This window comes from Rutidosis leptorrhynchoides, chromosome 8 (assembly GCF_046630445.1).
Source record: "Rutidosis leptorrhynchoides isolate AG116_Rl617_1_P2 chromosome 8, CSIRO_AGI_Rlap_v1, whole genome shotgun sequence".
NCBI classification, from domain to species: domain Eukaryota; kingdom Viridiplantae; phylum Streptophyta; class Magnoliopsida; order Asterales; family Asteraceae; genus Rutidosis; species Rutidosis leptorrhynchoides.
In genome coordinates this window covers 72,385,711-72,393,430 of record NC_092340.1, presented here as the reverse complement: position 1 = coordinate 72,393,430, position 7,720 = coordinate 72,385,711, and positions in this window count along the sequence as shown.

The following is a 7,720-nucleotide window of genomic DNA, read 5'->3' as shown; positions in this document are numbered from 1 at the left end:
ATACCCCTCGCATGACATCATACTGGTATTGATGTTGGTGGTACTGTTGGTGCCGGTGGTGTTGTTGAAGCTGGTAAGTTTTGCACCATATTCTCCAAATTTATTACTCGAGGGCGAATCTCATTGACTTCTTCCATTACTCCAGGATGATTGTCGGTCAAAACGAGCGGATGAATAAGGTTTAGAATTTTAGATTGAATATAATCGTAGCGAGATACTCTGGAAATGAGTGTGGAAATGGTGTTTCGAATGGGTTCGCCGATAAATGCTTCAGGTTCTTCGCCAAGAGGGGAATGTGGTGGATGGAAAAGATCGCCTTCTTCGCGTCTCCATCGGTTAAGTCGTCTACAAACCCATCCCCAATTCATCCAGAATTAAAGATGACAAGTTTGGTTGATCCATTTCATTTACACTGCCTTCGGAGCTTAGGTGAATATCCATATCGGAATAGCTGTCGCAATAACTATCGGAATAGCTATCGGAATCTGAGGGACTCGAACTAGTTGAGGGATTCATCTCGTACGATCAGATGAAGGATTTTCGATAAGAAATAGATTATAGGATGTAGATTATTACCCTGTAATACATAATTTACATATGCATATATAATACTAAAATCCCATAAGTTACGGAGGAATCTACGGAAGTTATCAGGAAAAGGTAACAATAACAGATACGCTAAGATATGAATTTATCTATACATTGTCTATGCAATAGAGGCAGTAAGACGTGTCTAGACTTTAAGGATGATAAGCAAGTAATTTTCGACACGAAATGATAAGCAAAACTTTTGACATGCAGACACGGTAGAAGTCTAGACCCACTAATGCATCTAAGCAACTATCAGTTAGACACACTAATACAAGACCTGATTCGCTAAGACCACCGCTCTGATACCAACTTTCGTGACCCGTCCTAATCCATCTGGACGAATACATTACATATGGTTACATCGCGAGGTTCTGACCTCTATATGATACATTTTACAAACATTGCATTCGTATTTAAAAGACAAACTTTCATCACATCGAAAGTTGACAGGCATGCATACCATTTCAGAATATATCCAACTATAATTGACTTAATAATAATCTTGATGAACTCAACGACTCGAATGCAACGTCTTTTGAAATGTGTCATGAATGACTCCAAGTAATATCTCTAAAATGAGCAAATGAACAGCGGAAGATTCCTTTAATACCTGAGAATAAACATGCTTTCAAGTGTCAACCAAAAGGTTAGTCAGTTCATTAGTTTATCATAAATATTCATTTCCATTATTTTTAATAGACAACAAGATTTTCATTTTCATTTCTCATAAATATACGTCCCATGCATAGAGATAAAAATCATTCATATGGATTGAACATCTGGTAACCGACATTAACAAGATGCATATAAGAATATCCCCTATCATTCCGGGACATCCATCTGTAAGACCCAAATATTTATTGTACATAATGTATTTATGGTGTACGATGCGTGTATGAAGTGTACGAAGCACGTACGTGTTGCTTGCTCGAACGTCAAAGGAAACTGGACGTTGTCTGAAGTGACAAGGTGTGTACGTATCTTTTCAACCCCAAATAAATTTTGTGTTAATGTTCCAAAGCCTTACCATTAGAAATAAAATCTTATTACGTTTCCAACGATATTTAATTCATTGAAAACGGAGCTACGGTCAAAAAGTTATGGCCAAAACAAGTTTCTGAAAACTGACCTGTAGGTTGGAGCGGCGCTCCACCATTTGGAGCGGTGCTCCGATTGCTGCTGATGCAATTTTTAGCATTTTTAAAGGGTTTAAATGAGGGGTACTTTGGTCTTTTCACTTGGGGTCTGTTTGGGGTCATCAAAACTGATCCATTGATCATTTTGGATCACATTTCACTCATCAAACACTCTCATCAAACCCTAGAGTGAGAAACCCATTTCAAGTGTGAGAAAGCTCCATTTGGAGAAGAAGAAGTTTGATTCGGGTCAAGTCTCAAGTATTAAAGTTGCTCTACTCGTTAACGACATCATTTTGGAGGTATTGGTAAGTTCAAACTCCGAATTTCATCTTTGTAATTTAATATTCAAGTTTAGGGTTTTGAGCTAGTTAGTTGTAAAACTCATTTAGGAGGTGAAATGGGTAATTGTAACTAGTTATTGTTGATGTTGGTGGGTTTTGGGTTCGTTAATGATTTAACCATGTTTAAGACTTGTAAATGGTGTATCATCACTAGTATTAGTGATTATTGATGTTTTGGAGACCATTAGGGTTCTTGTGGTTGACTAATTTTGACTAGAGTCAAAATTAGGGTTTGTTGATGATTATGACTCAATTGTCGAGGTAATAAGGTTTATAAACTTAAAATGGATTAAGTTGAAGTATGAAACCGAGTTAAATACGTTTTGGTGTCAAAACTTGTAAATGGTGAGATTTTGACTTTATGGGTCAAAATTAGGGTTTATGGGCGATTTTGAGAACGATAAGTGTTTAACACTTGTGATTGGGTTTAATTGGCATATTAGGACCATTCTCACTTGTGTTAGTGATCATTGGTTAGTTTGAGCACGGTTTGTGCTTGGAAGTGCATTTGGGTCGAAATTGCACTGTGTCGAATTGGGTTGGTTTGTAAATCTACTCTAAGTATGTTGTTGTAATTGTGATAATGGAATAGGTACTTTCCATTGACGAGTTGCAAATTATTTGGAAGCATTCATCAAGGCGACAAGGTGAGTGTTAATATCCTATATGCATATGTATGTGTAGGATGGGTGCGGGTCGGGTGAAGTGATTCTCGGCTATAGAGCTCACTTCACATGTAGGTGGATTTGATGAACTTGTGTATGGGTCCAATTGGCACGGTTGTGCATTTTGGTTGACCACCTTTGGCGAAGTACACACTTTGGGTGTACGTTATCACACGTGGTTGTGAGTGGAATGATTATACATGTGTGTATATAATGTATCTACTTATAGGGCGGGGGATGGGGCCGGGTATACGTGTCTATACCACCAAGAGTTAGTGATATATTTCGTTGTACACTAACGATGGATATATCGTTGTACAAATTGCCCAAGAGTTAGTGATATATTTCGTTATACACTAACGATTGCTTGAACGGATATTTCGTTGTCTGTGTCGCCTAGGGGTTAGTGATATATTTCGTTGTACACTAACGGTTGTTACGAACACCGATGAGAAATTCGAAGTACCATTCCCTTGTGTTATTGGTTAACCATAATTACGCGTTGTATTGTAGTTTATTATATTATTCGGGTTATACATATATATATATATATATATATATATATATATATATATATATATATATATATATATATATATATATATATATATATATATATATATATATATATTGTTGTGATGTAGCTAACCCTCCGGGTGTAGCTTATTTGGCGTTGTTCACATCGTTGCTGATGAACTTATATTTTTGTTGATATCTTTAGCTTGTTGCTTAGAGATCGTACGGTATGCTTAGTGTAGTCGCCTTATTCATGGATGCTTCGGTATGCGGTATTTGATATTTGTGTGGCGTGTCTATTTTATACATATATATGTATGTAGTATATTATCACTCACTAAGCGTTAGCTTACCCTCTCGTTGTTTACATTTTATAGATTTCCTTGGATGCGGTGGCTCGGGTAAGCGTGGGAACTAGTGAATCGCGTAGTTGCTTTAGAAGGCTTGCTTTTGGATTAATTAGGATTGGGTAGCGTATCCCCAATCGCCATGCTCGACTTTTATTTTGTGTTTAAAATCGTGGGGTCGAAACTTGTAGTTTGTACTTAAAGGGTAATTTGGGTCGATGTGGGCCCCGTCTCGTAAAACTTATTTTATGAATAGAACGTGTTAGTTTTTCATATATGAATATGTTGTGAAAAGCGTTTTGTCCAATTACGTCGGGAAGTGGTCAAACATTTTTATGTTTTTAACTTTTTGGGACAGCAGCGTGTCCAGGCCTTTTTGCGCGCCGCACAGAAGACAGGCGCGCCGCGCCATTTTACTGCACAAAGAATTTTTTTTTTTGATATTTCCGCGTGATCGTTTGTATATCGGGTTGGGTTGTTACAAGTGGTATCAGAGCATGGTCTAAGGGATTTAGGTGACTTGAGATAGGAGCCTAGACTTAGACTTTTGTGTGTGCTAAATTGTTGCGGGACTTGTAGGATTACGGGTCGGAATGGGTTATAGTTAGTGCCTTGTTTGTAAGTGGACTAACGTTTATATTAGTAATACGGATATTATTAATATACTTTTGTGTTGTGATAATAATTCTCGCGTGTGTTTATATCGCGTAGAATTTTGTTTGTGTTTGTTTATATCATCGAGCGAGACGGTCGTTGTACTAACAAGTTGATACGGCGTGTATGCATAATAAGGACTTGCAAACCTTATTACGGGTGCAAATCATGTCTAACAAGTGATGTACGACGAGTGTTTAGCAAGATGGGACGGTGTTATGCGTGTGGTCTATACGTTCGTGATCTAATCTTTTGCATCCCTTAGAATGAAAACGGAAGATGGATGCGGAACGAGTGAGCCTATTCATGAAGGGAAGGACGAGTTAACATTAAAGATTGAGGCCGTGTTTGAACATGTGTCTCGGTTTTCACCGGCAAGGTTAGAGAAGTAACCAAGGAGTTGGTCGAAGGACAAATGACGGAAATGGTCCGAGACCAAGTGACTAAAGTTGTAAAGGAAGAGTTTGAAAAGAGGTTTCCCAAGCCTCGAGGTAGCGATGATGAAGATGTACTTGCAAGGTTAGGATTACATGGTGCTCATGGCAAGAGGGCACGAAGTACGCCTGAAGGCGTCGGGAATGTGAAGAAGAAGAGTAAGAAGGGTTACAAGCTCACGTGCTTTAAGTGTGGGGAATGGGGTCATTTAGCACAAGATTGTACGGTGGTGCCTTTAGGCTCAATCAGGTGTTTCATTTGCCAAATGGAGGGACACCGGAAGTCAGAGTGTTCCGAATCGCATGACGATCGGGTTAGGAGGTTAGAGCGCGAATACATGATGGGCAGTGGAGCACGGAAGCCCAACAGCGCTACATCAGGTACCTTTAGTACGAAATTATATGTTGTTCGTTTGTAATAACATGCGGTATGTGGGTAAGTCTTAGCTAAACTTTATTCTCCGTTGGAGATAATTCGTAGAAAGCGGGCGGTTTACGTTTATGGTTCCGGTTTGCTCTCAACAGAGTGTATAAGTGGTGTGTTGTGCCTTGATCCTATGGTGCGAATCCTTGGGTGCTTAAGCATTTAGGTTGGTATCGGGTCGTTAAGCTCGTTTGAGTGAGACCCTTAAAGTCTCAATGGTGTTGTGCATGTTATTGATATGGGTGACGTTCCTAATCGAAGTACCCTATGGTGACGTTTGATTGTCGGGCGAAGGGCATAAGACTTGGTGCAACCAAGCATTCCTTAGTATTTGGGAAATGTTTCTACCAAATCATGGAAATGGGTTTTGGTGTTCGGTCGTTAAGCGCGTGTTCGCTTTCGTGTTGAAGTTGATGAACCATGAGGTTCGTCGGGTGGATTGAAACTCTTGAAATTGAGTGTTGATCTCGATGTATGTTGGTAAAGGAGTCTACGTGACGTGACATTAGGTGCCTTTTTATACCTACTAGCGTGGTGTTCGACTCCGATTGTGTTGCGGTTACATTGTACTTAGGGTACCGAAGTGAAACCCTTAGGTACAAGAGTGATCGGGTGAAATTCGACAAACTAAAGCAATTGGATGATTGTGAGTGTATAGTTCGTGTAATTTGTGGTACACTTTTCGTTCGAAGTGTTTAAGGATAGGTTAGGATCCTTGGTATGCTCAAAGTTGAAGCAAGACATGGTGATGGACCGTGTGAACCCAATTATTGGTAAAGTCTACCTTTGGTAGCATTGTGCGGGTGAACGAGATGCGGTTATGGAACGTAGTTCCAAGTGGGGGAGTTACACTCCCGCACGAGGAGGTTTTAGTGTGAGATTTCGGACAATGCTTTTGGTAGATCCGAAATTTGTGTCGGGACCTAGATTTGGTCGATTTGTGGTAGAGTACAATTTCGGTTAAATTATACCTATGATTTTGGATTTGAATTATCACCAAGGTGGTAATGTGGTAAATCTCGTTGAGAGATAATGGACGGGTATGGCGAGCAAGGTGAAATCCCTCGGTTAAGGGATGTGTGTATCGGATCCTCTTTTAGAGAATTATTGTTTTGTGCCTATGTTTGATATAGGTGGTTCTTGCTCGATTGTATGAATGGTTAGTGGTTTTCGTTAGGATTCACTATGGCGTAGCAGAGCACGATGTTGCGCTACTCGTTGTTCGAGGCCAAAAGGGATTTTGATTGGTGAAGCATGACCTTCGGGTCCGCTGACTTCATCATGGTATCGTTGATTGGTGAAGCATGACCTTAGGGGTCCACTGACTTCATCATGGGACTGGTATTATATCGGTGAAGCATGACCGTTGACGGGGTCCGCTGACTTCATCCGGTGTTGAGTGATCTATCGGTTGTTTTATACACCGATGGTGGGATCGTGAGGACCATGTTGTGTGATTAGTGATGCGATAGCCGTGTTTCGCTCACATTCTATTACGGGTGTGACAATAGTCGATTTTGTACACCTTAGGTTTAGCGTTGCCATAGTCATTTTGGCTGCTTTTGGTTTTAGCCGTTGCTTATGATGTTACGGTAGTTGCGTATGGGTCGTATTGCGCACTACAAGGGATGTTTAGTGGTAAGTGTTATCCGTAAGGATTTACTTCTTCTCAGTCTTCGTCGGTTTAGATGGTTGACCTTAAGTTGGTATGTGGTTACTTTAGCATTGTACTTGGTAATGGTATGCTAGGGGTTGATATCTCGGTTAGAGATTGGATGAGTTTTCCCGATGCGAGGGAATGAGCAGGGTTTTAGTGCTAGGATTGTGGTTTTGATAAATCGTGGGTGACGATTTTAGTTGTTAAAGGTGATTCATTGGGAAGAATTGTCTAGGAAGGTTCGGATTGGGACTTATGATTGAGGACCGTTGAGTAGGTCCGGATTAGTTAAGTGGAGAAGATCACGAGGACGTGATCGAGTTTAAGTGGGGGAGAGTTGTAAGACCCAAATATTTATTGTACATAATGTATTTATAGTGTACGATACGTGTATGAAGTGTACGGACCACGTACATGTTGCTTGCTCGAACGTCAAAGGAAACTGGGCGTTGTCTGAAGTGACAAGGTGTGTACGTATCTTTTCAACACCAAATAAAGTTTGTGTTGATATTTCAAAGCCTTACCATTGGAAAGAAAATCTTATTACGTTTCCAACGATATTTGATTCATCAAAAACGGAGCTACGGTCAAAAAGTTATGGCCAAAACAAGTTTCTGAAAACTGACCTGTAGGTTGGAGCGGCGCTCCACCATTTGGAGCGGCGCTCCGATTGCTGCTGATGCAATTTTCAGCATTTTTAAAGGGTTTAAATGAGGGGTACTTTGGTCTTTTCACTTGGGGTCGGTTTGGGGTCATCAAAACTGATCCATTGATCATTTTGGATCACATTTCACTCATCAAACACTCTCATCAAACCCTAGAGTGAGAAACCCATTTCAAGTGTGAGAAAGCTCCATTTGGAGAAGAAGAAGTTTGATTCGGGTCAAGTCTCAAGTATTAAAGTTGCTCTACTCGTTAACGACATCATTTTGGAGGTATTGGTAAGTTCAAA